This window comes from Herpailurus yagouaroundi, unplaced genomic scaffold, assembly GCF_014898765.1.
Source record: "Herpailurus yagouaroundi ecotype Mexico unplaced genomic scaffold, PumYag 140, whole genome shotgun sequence".
Lineage (NCBI taxonomy): Eukaryota > Metazoa > Chordata > Mammalia > Carnivora > Felidae > Herpailurus > Herpailurus yagouaroundi.
The window spans coordinates 42,426,644-42,438,528 of NW_024412395.1; the positions used below are offsets into that span (position 1 = coordinate 42,426,644).

Here is an 11,885-nt window from a genome sequence, read left to right on the forward strand (position 1 = left end):
CTCTGGAGATCACATGTTTGGCTTCTGCAACACAGACAAATACTAAGAAAAGGATTAATATTAAAGCTTACACGGTACTTCAAAAACAAAATACTAGACTTCCAAATCTGAGCCATGAAAAGATGTCTCATAGTCCATTTATAATCACATGATATTTCCCCTTAACTTGGGTATGGATTATTCAACTTTGCCAGTGTCCAAATAATCAATCCTCTATCTGTTGACTGTCATGGGTAAGGATCTTAAGAATATTGTGATTAAAGGCCAGGGATGCCTGTGAACTATTTAGGACCTTAAATGAAATAAGAAAGAAAAAAATAACCCAAGAGTTAAAGACCAGAAACATGTAAAGACCTGACAGGCAGCCAGAAATTTTTGGCGTCCGGTGGGTCTTCTTTTGATGGTCTTGGGTGTAATGAGTCTGCTTCTGCCTGTCTTTCTTCTAAAGCTCAAGAGACAAAGCAGCTTACACTGCAGACTGGACTTGCTACAGAGATTTTTCTTACTCTGAGCCCACTCAAAATTTGCAGGCTTAGAAGCTGTTGGGTAAATGGGTCAGAGAAGCACACACAAATGTGGTATATGTTTTCCGCTGATTTGAGATTCCCAGGTTTGGTACCAAGAGACAAAAGCTTAAAAATCAGCACAGTATTTAACCTTTTTGGACCTTAACATTTTTAGAGAGAGAAGAGAGCTGGACTCTAAATATTTCAAGATGAACAAATCTGTTGTCTTTTAGTTCCATTATAATAAGCATGTTAAAAAGATTGCTCTCAGCACATGCTAACTAGATGAAATCCTTTATATGCATTATGTCGTTTAATGCTGACCAGACTAGAAGGAAGTAAAATTAGGCAAATTTTCAAGTTTATCCTTAATGATCCTTGACTCTTTTGGAGACATAGATTCATAATTTATAAACTTAAAGTAACATCTTCACTGATGTCCAATGAGAATTTTAAGAGTTCCTCAAGGCTGGGCTGAAACTACTCACATCAGAGTCATTTTAAGAGCTTAGTGAAGACATAGACTTAGATTTCATGCTCCAATTTCCTTATGGGTATTTTTGAGGATGGAACCCTGGAATGTTCAATTCATCAAGTTTCCTACATGATTCTTATGCACAGTAAAATTTGGAGGCAACTTTTTTAGCTACATTCATTAATTTCAGATTTCTTGGGTATGTTATTTATTTATTTATTTATTTATTTATTTATCTTTTTTATTTTTGAGGGAGAGAGAGAGAGGGAGAGAGAGAGCATGAGTGGGGGAGGGGCAGAGAGAGAGGGGGACAGAGGATCAAAGTGGGCTCTGTGCTGACAGCAGCAAGTCCTATGTGGGGCTTGAACTTATGAACTGTGAGGTCATGACCTGAACTGCAGTCAGACGCTCAACCCACTGAGCCACCCAAGTGCCCTGGTATGTTAATTTTTTAAGAGAAATTTTCTAAGTAATCTAGTGAAATGCTTAAGGAATTTTATAATATTAAGTTTTTAACAAAGTCTTTGACCTCTTGCACTTAGTAATAACACCTTAATAAAACAGCTGTTTGAGTAAATACTCAACATGTTATATGAGAGTCCACCCAATTTGTGAGGTGTAGGTTCCTAAAAACACCATAGAAGGAGAATTTAGAGGCAATAAATTTTAGAACTTAAAGGAATAAAGGGGTTGGAAGATTAAAGTCCTGTGTGAAACTATTACGCATTCTTTCCGTGAACACAAATAAAGATGATAAAGATATCAGGCTAAATAAAGGGATTATCATTGGGCATTTTGCATGTCTCATGTTAGTATTTCAGTCTGCGTTCTCTCTGCTGTAAGTGGCAGATAGCCAAACCAAGCTGACTTGACTTAAAACATTTTTTCTTAGTTGGCCTACATAATTGAAAAATCAAGTTGGTGGGCTCGGTTGGATCCAGGTGCACACATAACAACTTCAGGAATCTGTGTTCCTCCCATATGTCTTCCCTGATGTCCCATGCATTGTCATGATTTCAGACAGGCCTTGCCCAGTAGTGCAAAAAGATGGTCACCACCAAGGCCAGGCCTGGAATACATTGGTTTAGCAGTCTCTAGGAAGAACTCTTCTCTTTCCCAGTAATTCCAATAAAAATCCTGTGGTTGGTAGACTCCCCATACACATTGATAAGAGGGATGCAGAACTTTTAATGGCCAGATCTGGTCCATGGTTCTAAGCTCGGAGTGCAGTTTGCCCTAACATGGTGGGGGAGGGTGATTTCTCAGAGGGCTATCAAGGGGCTCACTTCGAAAAAGAAGTATAGATCATGGACAAATGCAAACCACAGCTACAGTGTACAAATGGAGTAGTGTGCAATTGGTTTCCGTTAACTGACTTAAGATATTTTAAGAAAATCTTTACAATCTTCTTTAAACTTTCAATAAGACCCTTGTTAAGTTTGTTTGCCTTTGTTGTGGATAGTCTTTATACAAAGGCTTCCTTCCTTCCTTCCTTCCTTCCTTCCTTCCTTCCTTCCTCCTTCCTTCCTTCCTTTTTTCCTTCCTTTCCTGCTCTTTGTCTTTTTTTCAAATAGTCCATGACTTTCTAATTTTTGACTCAGTTTTTATTTTTTTCTCCTCATTCTGGGTCCAGAGATAAAGAATAACCGGAAATCTCAGCTTGCAAAAACCTTTACTTAGCTTTGATTTAAACTTTTTGGCAAAGCTAATGAGGTACATCTCACACTCTGCCCCCGTACAGAGAATTATATATATTTAGTCACAAGGATAGTGTTATATACTGTTTAAGCCCACAGTCCCTGGAGTCAGACTGCCTGGGTTCAAATTCTGTTTTTGCCATTTGCTAGCCATGACCTCTGTACATTTTAAGACTTTGTATGACTCAGCATCTTTATCTATAGAATGAGGCTAACAGTACCACTCCAACAGCCTTGCCATGAAGAAGGATTAAATGGTCTGATCTGTGTGGTGCATGGTAAAGGGTCAGCGAACGTTAACAGGAGGCTTTATTCATGCCAAAGCTCATGAAGTCTGCTATCACCTTTACTAGTTTCCCATTTGCTTTCCTTTGTAGATATGCGTGTGTAACTCCAAGCACGGGTCTACTTTCTCTCAACATTCTTTTCTTCTTTGCAAAAAATCTTTATTGCAAAACTCTCTACTCCAGTTCTGCCACATACTTTACCTTCCTTTTCTATTTCCAGCTCTCGGGTTCCCCTTTTCTCATTACGGCTGAGAAGACTGACTCAGCAGTCTCTTACATGGAACTGAAATTCTTGACTTTGCTGCAGAAGGTATATAAAAGTAAAGCCACATGAGCAAAATTTGGGTGAGGTCAACTCAAGGTCGGGGTAGAATATGCCCTATTGTGTATTGGTTCTTACATACATTTCACAAACGTCTTGACTGCCACAGACCTGTGACCGGAAGAGAGTTATGGAGATGCAATTGGAGGTAAAAGCTAAATGCCGCACACACTCTGTTCTTAAGGAGAGGAGGATTTTGCCTCCCTTTCCATTATTATGTATTTGAGTTTAACACAGATTAAAACCATTTTTACCAAATGATCTGATTCTCAAAATCTTTTAAAAATAATTTATTACTTTTTCTGCATCTAATGAATCTGCTGAGGATGATGATGATAATCGCAATCATAACTAATAATTATGGTATGCTTAACATATGCCAGACTCAGTTCTACTTGATTTATGAATACAAATCGCTTAACTTTGCTACACTACTCATTCCCACTTTGCAGATGAAGAAAAAGAGTTGTGGAAAGGTTAAGTTTCTTGTCTCAGGTCATGCAGCTTGTAAGTATGGATTGTGCATAATGACTCTACACAGGAGAGTATTTGCTTATTAGGCATTTACTCAAAGAGAATTCAGAAAACCTACTAAATACAATGATGTGGGATTAGGATAGCTCTTTGCTTTTTTTCTAATCATTGCAGACATCTACAAGATCCCTCATTTTGAAAATTCAAGGTTTTTAAAAAAAATTTTTTTTTAACGTTTATTTATTTTTGAGACAGAGAGAGACAGAGCATGAATGGGGGAGGAGCAGAGAGAGAGGGAGACACAGAATCCAAGCAGGCTCCAGGCTCTGAGCCATCAACCCAGAGCCCGACACGACCGAACTCAAGGACCGCGAGATCATGACCTGAGTTGAAGTAGGACGCTTAACCGACTGAGCCACCCAGGCGCCCCGAAAATTCAAGGTTTTTAAAGTCTCTCCTGATGTGGTATTTCCACGTTTGTCCCTTCTATCATTTTCTTCTCTTTTTTCCACATTGATTTGTTCCATAAATATATATTGGGTGTCCACTCTATTGCAAATCATGTAGGACTGAGATAAATAAAAGACTTTTTCTTTACAAGAGTAGGTTGTTTTAACTCTATGGATGGTCACCTTTGGGAATTACAAGTTGTTTTTCATTCAATATATTTTTAAGTAGGTTTTTTTTTTTTTGAGTGATATTGACAAGGAAGTCTAGGGTAAGTTAATAAGCAGGCAAAACTCTTTCTTTCTTTCTTTCTTTCTTTCTTTCTTTCTTTCTTTGTTTATTTATATATTTTTTACATTTATTTATTTTTGAGAGACAGAGTGCAACAGAGCGTAGCAGGGGAAGAGAAGAGAGAGAAGGAGACACAGAATCTGAAGCAGGCTCCAGGCTCTGAACTATCAGCACAGAGCCCGATGTGGGGCTCGAACCCACGAACTGTGAGATCATGACCTGAAGCAGGCAAAATTCTTAACAGCACTTTACCGGCAAAGTATTCTAGGGAGAGGAAAATGTCTTTTCTTTATTCTGCCTTGCACTGTGTCCACTTTGCCCACATCCATAATTTGCTGTCAAAGAAACCTGCTGATGCACAAGATAAAGAAAAAGATGAAGCTGTTAACCACCCATTTCAGAATAATTAAACATTTTTCTCTCAGTGGTATTGCCTTAAAGTTGAAGCTGACTCTCAAAGAGGTAGGAAGAGTTTTCGAGGTGGCCTCTAAAATGTTCAATGCTATTCTACACACTTGGTAAAAATAATCTAGATGAATGTCTTTGTTGTTCACTTGTCTGTTTTCAAAATTTTCTCTGTTACAATAATGCCATAGAGAAATTATTCAGTCTAACAGATACTGGCCAATACTTATTTCTCAGGATTGTGTACAGCAGTATTCAGAAAGACAAAAATTCTAAAAAGTAGATCTACTTGATGATATAAACTACCTTATTTCTATTAATATTGCTACACTCTTGTTCTTTACTGTTTCCACCTCACCTCTCATAGAATTTCTAGTTAAAATAAAACAAAACCTCCCATATCCTTAATAAGAGAGTAGGGGAAGCATGTCTCAATTCCTTATGAAGGCATGTGGAACTGAAGACATAGATACTTTCTAAGCAGGAAGCTGGGACATTTGGTCCAGGATGTGGTGAACTACAGAGTTTTGGATCTAGAGGTGAAAAATGCGAGCCCTGGAAAACAAAGAATCCATTTCTCATAAAAGACCATCATAGTTTAAACTACTGCAAGACAAAAGTTGGCTAGTTGTCAGTTTCATTTATTACTGGTTTCTGGAAGCTATGTTAAAGTAGTCCATGTTTGAAAATTTGAAAGAATAGTCCAATTCAACTTCAAGATTAAAGATTTCCCCCTCCTCAAGATAACCCTTTATAATATTTATTCGACTTTAGTTTTTTCCTGTCGGCAAAACAAAAACTTGATGCAGAGTAAAGATAGAATACATTCAATTTAGATTTCATGCTTTTGTCTTCATCTTTGACCAGAGGTTAGTGATTCTGAACATGTTTTTCTGTTATTGAATAAGACCCACAAACCTAGGTGCAGTTGTATGATACCAACTTGAAAACCCCCTACCAATCGGTGGAAACCGCTTGATTGCACTGACAGAATTAGAAAATGTTCCCTTGGCCAAGCGGCAGAGCTGGTTATTGAGAAGGAAACGAGACATTGCTCCATATAATGTGCGAATATGCTACTTCTCAGGCTTAAAAAGAATGCTTATTGTTTAAAAACTGAGGCTGTGTGGGATATGAGCAATCAGCTTGCTCACATAAAGGTGCCAGAGCCAGCAGAATTTTTCTGTTTTTGTTTTTGCTTCTTCTTCTCCCACTACATACTCATGGAGTCCGTTCTGGTTAGTAATTTGGGCATCTTCAGAATTTAAATTTCTAACTTTCCATAGAAGATCTAGCAGAGGAATTTTTTTTTTTTTTAAATCCAGGTGTCATTGGCTTTTAGCCCAACATATTTATGCCTCAAATGAACAGAGCATTTTAAAGATTTGTTCAAGGTTTTGAGGACAGGAAAGACAGAGTGCCTTTTAGCATTAAAGATATCTTTAAGTTTCTCATTTCCTGTCCCTGATGTGTTCACCTTCAATATTTCTTTCGTATCAACAGATTTCTGAATAGCTCTCCAATAGCATTCCATTTGAAATGGAATTGATTTTGTTTTGAGGCAGCTAACATTAGGAGCTAAGTGCATATTTCCTGTTTAATCATTTCAACTTCATTTCCTAAAAAATGAACACCCAGAGTATTTAACCTATTTGGTGGTGGGGAAAAAAGTACAGACCTTTGGCCCAAAGCCTAAAAAAAAAACCCAATAAGAGCTCAAGAGGCAGCAGTTTGGGAAGCGGTTAAGTATGTAATTAAAAAACAAATCTAGAATCCTCAGACTGCATTAGATAAACGCTCAGGGTTTCTGAGGGTCAATGTTACAAGACATCTAATCCAATCTCCCATTTTGGATTTGAATCCCATTATATCCACGCCAAGTGGTTGTATAATGCCTTATCGTTGTGAGGACAGGGAACTTAGCACATCTCCCTAACTCTGATCACAAGGAAGATTTTCATTATGTGGACTCTGAATCTATGTCACAGTAATTTTTACTAATTGGTTCTGGGAAAATCAGTGGGAGGGGGCACACAAAACAAGTTCCAAATTCTATTCTACAGGCATTACACTTCCAAAGGCAGACTGACACCTCCAATTCTGTCAACAGCTCCTGCATTCCAGGTCTGTTGAACAGACTCCAATGTGTTTATGACAGTTTGTGACTATGGCACCCAATCTCAAACCCCTGCTCCAAGTTGCAGCCTGAGCAGAACACAGTCAGTCAGAATTTCTATCAGCCTCATTTCAAGCAGGGGATTCTAATTAAATAAAGCCCTTTGGTAACTCTGTTCTACAACTGAAACCTATCGAATGTTTTATCAACTACTAAATCTTTCCCACAACTATTTACTAGGTAATACTGCTACCAGTTCCCCCACACACACGATACTAATAACAACTAACATTTTTCTCTGTTACTCTGTGCCAGGGATATTCAGCTGCTCTCCATATATTAGCTCACTTAAGTTACTATGAGTAAGCTATTATTATTACTCCCTTTTACTGATGCAGGAAGTAACTCTTAAGATTCAAGGTGCTTGCTGAAGTTTATACTTCAAGTTATACAGGGAACTGATGGCAGAACTAGGGAATGGCCTCAAGCTCTTTAGTTGCATATAGAAAACATCTCATAATGAGTTGGCTTTTCTGGACTCAAGTGAAAGGCTGGTTGCATATTTCCATTGTATCAGTTTATATTGGCTTACCACCCTGATTGATCCAGATATTTTTGGATCCTGAGCTGGCATCTGATACATTCATTCTCACCCTAGGTTTCGAGTCATCAGCATCAGCTTCTTTTCTAAATCTCATCCAAGATACTCACATAAAGGTAATACCAGACAGGGCCAAAGTAAGACAGACCCTCCGATGCATCATGCAAAGCCACCTCCAGGTCAACATCTATCCATTAATCAACAACTTTGGATAGTAGTACTCAACGACATATGTGGATTCATAATTATACTATTTTTCTAGCTGAAGATTTCTCAACTCTAATGTCACAACATACTGGTGTGTTGTAATCAACTGTGAGGTGTTTCATAACTAATTTGCTTCTTAAAAAAATAGAGTGGATTAAAGATTACCACCAAATTAAAGCCACTTTCATTCACTGCCACTTTGTCAAACTTTCTTGAGAATGATAAATATGGTAGGGGTTAGAGCTAGCATGAAAATAATAGTGGATATGTCCTTGGGAGAGTGACAAATAGAAAACTCAACTCTCAAGTGTGTAGTGGTGGAAAAACAGATGATAAATGTTGCACTGGTCCACATTTTTCCATCTTGTTTACAAGGATTTAATGAGAAACTTTGTCAAATTCATTTAGAGTATTTTCTCTCTCCATTCCCATGGCCATGACCTTGTATCAGATTCTTATCCTCTCTTTCATATAGTATTAGAATGGATTTTTTACCTTTTTATTCTGAAAAAATATCAAGTGTATTGAAAAATGGAATAGTTAAAATGAACATCCATATACCAACCCATATTCAACACTTCAACTTATTTGTTTTATCTGTATTTATATGTATGCATTTTATTATCTGAACTACTTGCAAGTAAGTTGCAAGCGTCATGACAATCCCCCCCGTGGGACCAGTCATTTGCCTGCTTTATCTCTTCCTTGCTTTTCCTCTAAATTGTTCTGTATCTCATAGAGCCAGTGCCTGCAAACTACGTTTCCCATTCTCTCTGGCGACTGGGTTCTGTTTAGGTTTTGGCCAATGGGAAGCATTGGCTGGAGAAAAGATGGTAAAAAGAGAGAAGAAGACAGGATATTTCTACTTCCCTTGCTGTGTTTTGGGAAGTGTCTTTGGCAGCGTCTTTGTCTATTTCTGTCAAACAGCCCCTTTCTCCATGGTCCAATCTTCCACAGGAGAGCTCCTGTCAATTCCTGAACAGCGTTGGCTCCGGGGCTGTGATAACACTACTTCCTCCCATTGTTCCTCAAACTCAAGAGCTTTCTGCCTTTGTTAATCCCTGGACTTCCTCTTTTTACCGTTTGCCCTTTTAACTCTTCCAACACCTTTTTAACCAGTTCCCTGTATTGAATTCCCTCTTATGAACTCTCTTGTGGGTTCTATTTTCTTTTTCTCTTTTCTTTTCTTTTCTTTTCCTTTTCCTTTTCTTTTTTTCCCCCCTTTAAGGTGTGCACTTTATCCAATTGGTCTCATGTCAGTGTATACCTAAAACCTGGCTGCCTCCATGCCTCAACTCCACTCCCAGGGAAACCGAAAGCCTTTATATATCTCAGGTTGAGAGGGCAAGGAGGAGAGCCATGATGGCAGACCATCCAAAATAAAACAAAAAGAACGAGTATTAAGACGAAGATTAAAACATTTTGGACTATCTAATTTATACAAACGCAATGCTATCACCTTCCCCTGTGTGGACTCAGGCAAGGACTGGCCCTTCTCCTTAGGGAGAAATGGGGTGTCTTTGGGGGAAGGCACGGGGACTTCCGGTAACAACGCATCCCACGATATTTGGAATGACTATTAAAAAAAAGAACAGCATACATTCAAAATCCCCAGCCACATTGTAGAACTTGGGGGATGCTCGCTCCCACCAACTGCTGTCCCCTTCACTGTTTCAGTTTTAAAATCCTGAGTCAAGCTCCACCCCCACCCCCAACACTAAAAACCAAAGGACAAAACACACAACATAAACAAAACCAAGGCAAATAAAGCCATGCCAGTTTCGTCTTGTTTTCTTCGCAAGTTAGGTTTTGTCAAGAAAGGGTGTAAGGCACAAAACTAACAACAGTCCGCCTAACTGCCTCTGCGGTGGCCGATGGAGGGGCCGGACTCGGCATAATCCTGCTTCCTGACCCATGTCTACTGGAAGGTGGGCAGTAGGGGCCAGGATGGAGTCACCGATCCACGTGGAGTGCTTGCGCTCAGGCGGCGCTTCATTGCGCAGGTTGCCCGGGCGGGGATCTGCATTCCATCAGCGACGTCAGAGTACATGGTGGTGCCACCAGACTGCACCCTTTCCGCGTAGAGGTCCTTGAGGATGTTGCCGTCACGTTTCTTGATGGAGTTGAAAATAATTTCGTGCATGCCACACACAGGACTGCATGTCCAGGAAAGAAGGTTGGAAGAGCGCCTTGGGGCAGCGGACCGTCTCGTTGCCAGTGGTGATGACCAGCGGGTCTAGCCGCTCCTACATCGCTCTTCTCCAGGGAGGAGCTGGAGGCCGCGGTGGCCATGTCCTGCTCGAAGTCCAGGGCGAGAAGTCTAGGGGAGGCCGTAGCCCTTGTAGATGGGTACGGTATGGGTATAGGGGACCCAGTCACTGGAGTCCACCAGGATGCTGGGGTACAGCCAGACGCGTGCAAGAATAGCACGGTCTGGATGGCCACATATACGTGACTGGGGTGTTGAAGGTCTCCAACATGATCTGGGTCTCCTCTCACGGTTGGCTCTAGGGTTCAGGGGGACCTCGGTCAGTAGCATGGGGTGCTCCTCGGGGGCCACATGTAGCTCATTGTGGAAAGTGTGGTGCCAGATCTTCTCTATGTCGTCCCAGTGGGTGAAGATACCATGCTCGATGGGGTACTTCAGGGTCAAGGTGCCCCTCTTGCTCTGGGCCTCATCGCCCATGTAGGAGTCCTTTTGGCCCATGTCCACCATCACGCCCTGGGGCACCCCATGATGTAGGGGAAGACAGCTTGTGGGGGCATCATCACCTGTGAAGCAGGTCTTAGCACCTGCTGTAGCCGTTGTCTACAAGGAACACAGCGGGGTGGTCATTCAGTGAACTGGTGATGGTGTAGACTGAGGCGTAGCAGCTAAAGTGCTGGGGTGGCCAGGGGTAGGGGTTTATGCTCATGGGGTGGACTCTCACTGGGGTCGCAGGTTCTGTTTTCTTGATTCTGAATACCACAGCCTTTAAATTCTTCGACAAACTTCTCCTAACAATAAGTATTCTATCAACCTCAACACCATTATCACTTAAGAAAACTAATAATAACTCCCTAATATCATATAATACTCCAGTCCATATTAACATTGCCTTGTCTCCAAAATACTTTTTATAGGATTTCTTCAAAGTAATGCAAAGTTAAATCATTGCATTTGATTATTATGTCTTTTTTAGCTTCTCTTAATCTAGAACACTTCCAGGACTTTTTTTTTTTTCCCCTCTATGACATTGGCTTTTTGAGATCCAAAAGTTGTCTTCTAGAATTTTCCACATTCTAGATTTTTTCTGATTTTTTTTTTTCTTTTTGCTGCTGCTGGACTTATTTCTAAACTTTCTTCATTATTTTATAATTTGGAAGTTAGGCATAAAGGCTTGATTAAATTCAAGTTAAATTTTTTTGGCAAGAATGCTTTTTAGATGTTGCTATTTATTTCATATTGTGTCACAACAGGAAACAACATTATAGGATGTCCCACTATGAGTGATGAAATGTTTAATCACTTAAATAATATTATGACTACTAGATTTCATAAGTAGTCAATTATAAGGGTATTTGCCACTTGTGCATTTTGTTTTTGGCACTTTGTAGCCCTGTATGATACCTAACTGAATGCTAGCTTCTATTTCTATTATATTTTAAGCTTATGCTTCATATATATAGCTTAGTGACCTATGTGATTTCTATAGAATTTCTATAGATTGTATGTGTTCTGTGAATATTTGTGAAATGAATGGCCAGCCATGAGTATCATAGCAGTGTGATTGCTTGCTTTTATATCCTAGGTCTTTATTTACTGATCTCTTTCTTTTTTACTAGTCTCTTTTACTCTTAGCCTTTACATCCAGTAAAAACAAACAAACAACAACAAACCACAGTGAAATAGAAGTGGGTTAGGACTGAAGTCAACTTTAGTTGACTCAACATTCAAATTAGTTGACTCGGCATGTCTGAAAATGAACTCATCATCTTTCCTACCAAACTTGCTCTTCTCCCTTTATTGCTTAACATGGTGATTAGCATCATTCGATGGCACCAACTGCCAACTGAG

The 11,885-nt window shown here is 39.7% G+C and overlaps 1 pseudogene; it reads right to left on the bottom strand.

Moving 5' to 3' along the window:
* Positions 1-9,746: 9,746 nt before the first annotated feature.
* LOC121030607 (actin, cytoplasmic 2-like) lies at positions 9,747-10,551 on the bottom strand (annotated as a pseudogene).
* Positions 10,552-11,885: the final 1,334 nt, after the last annotated feature.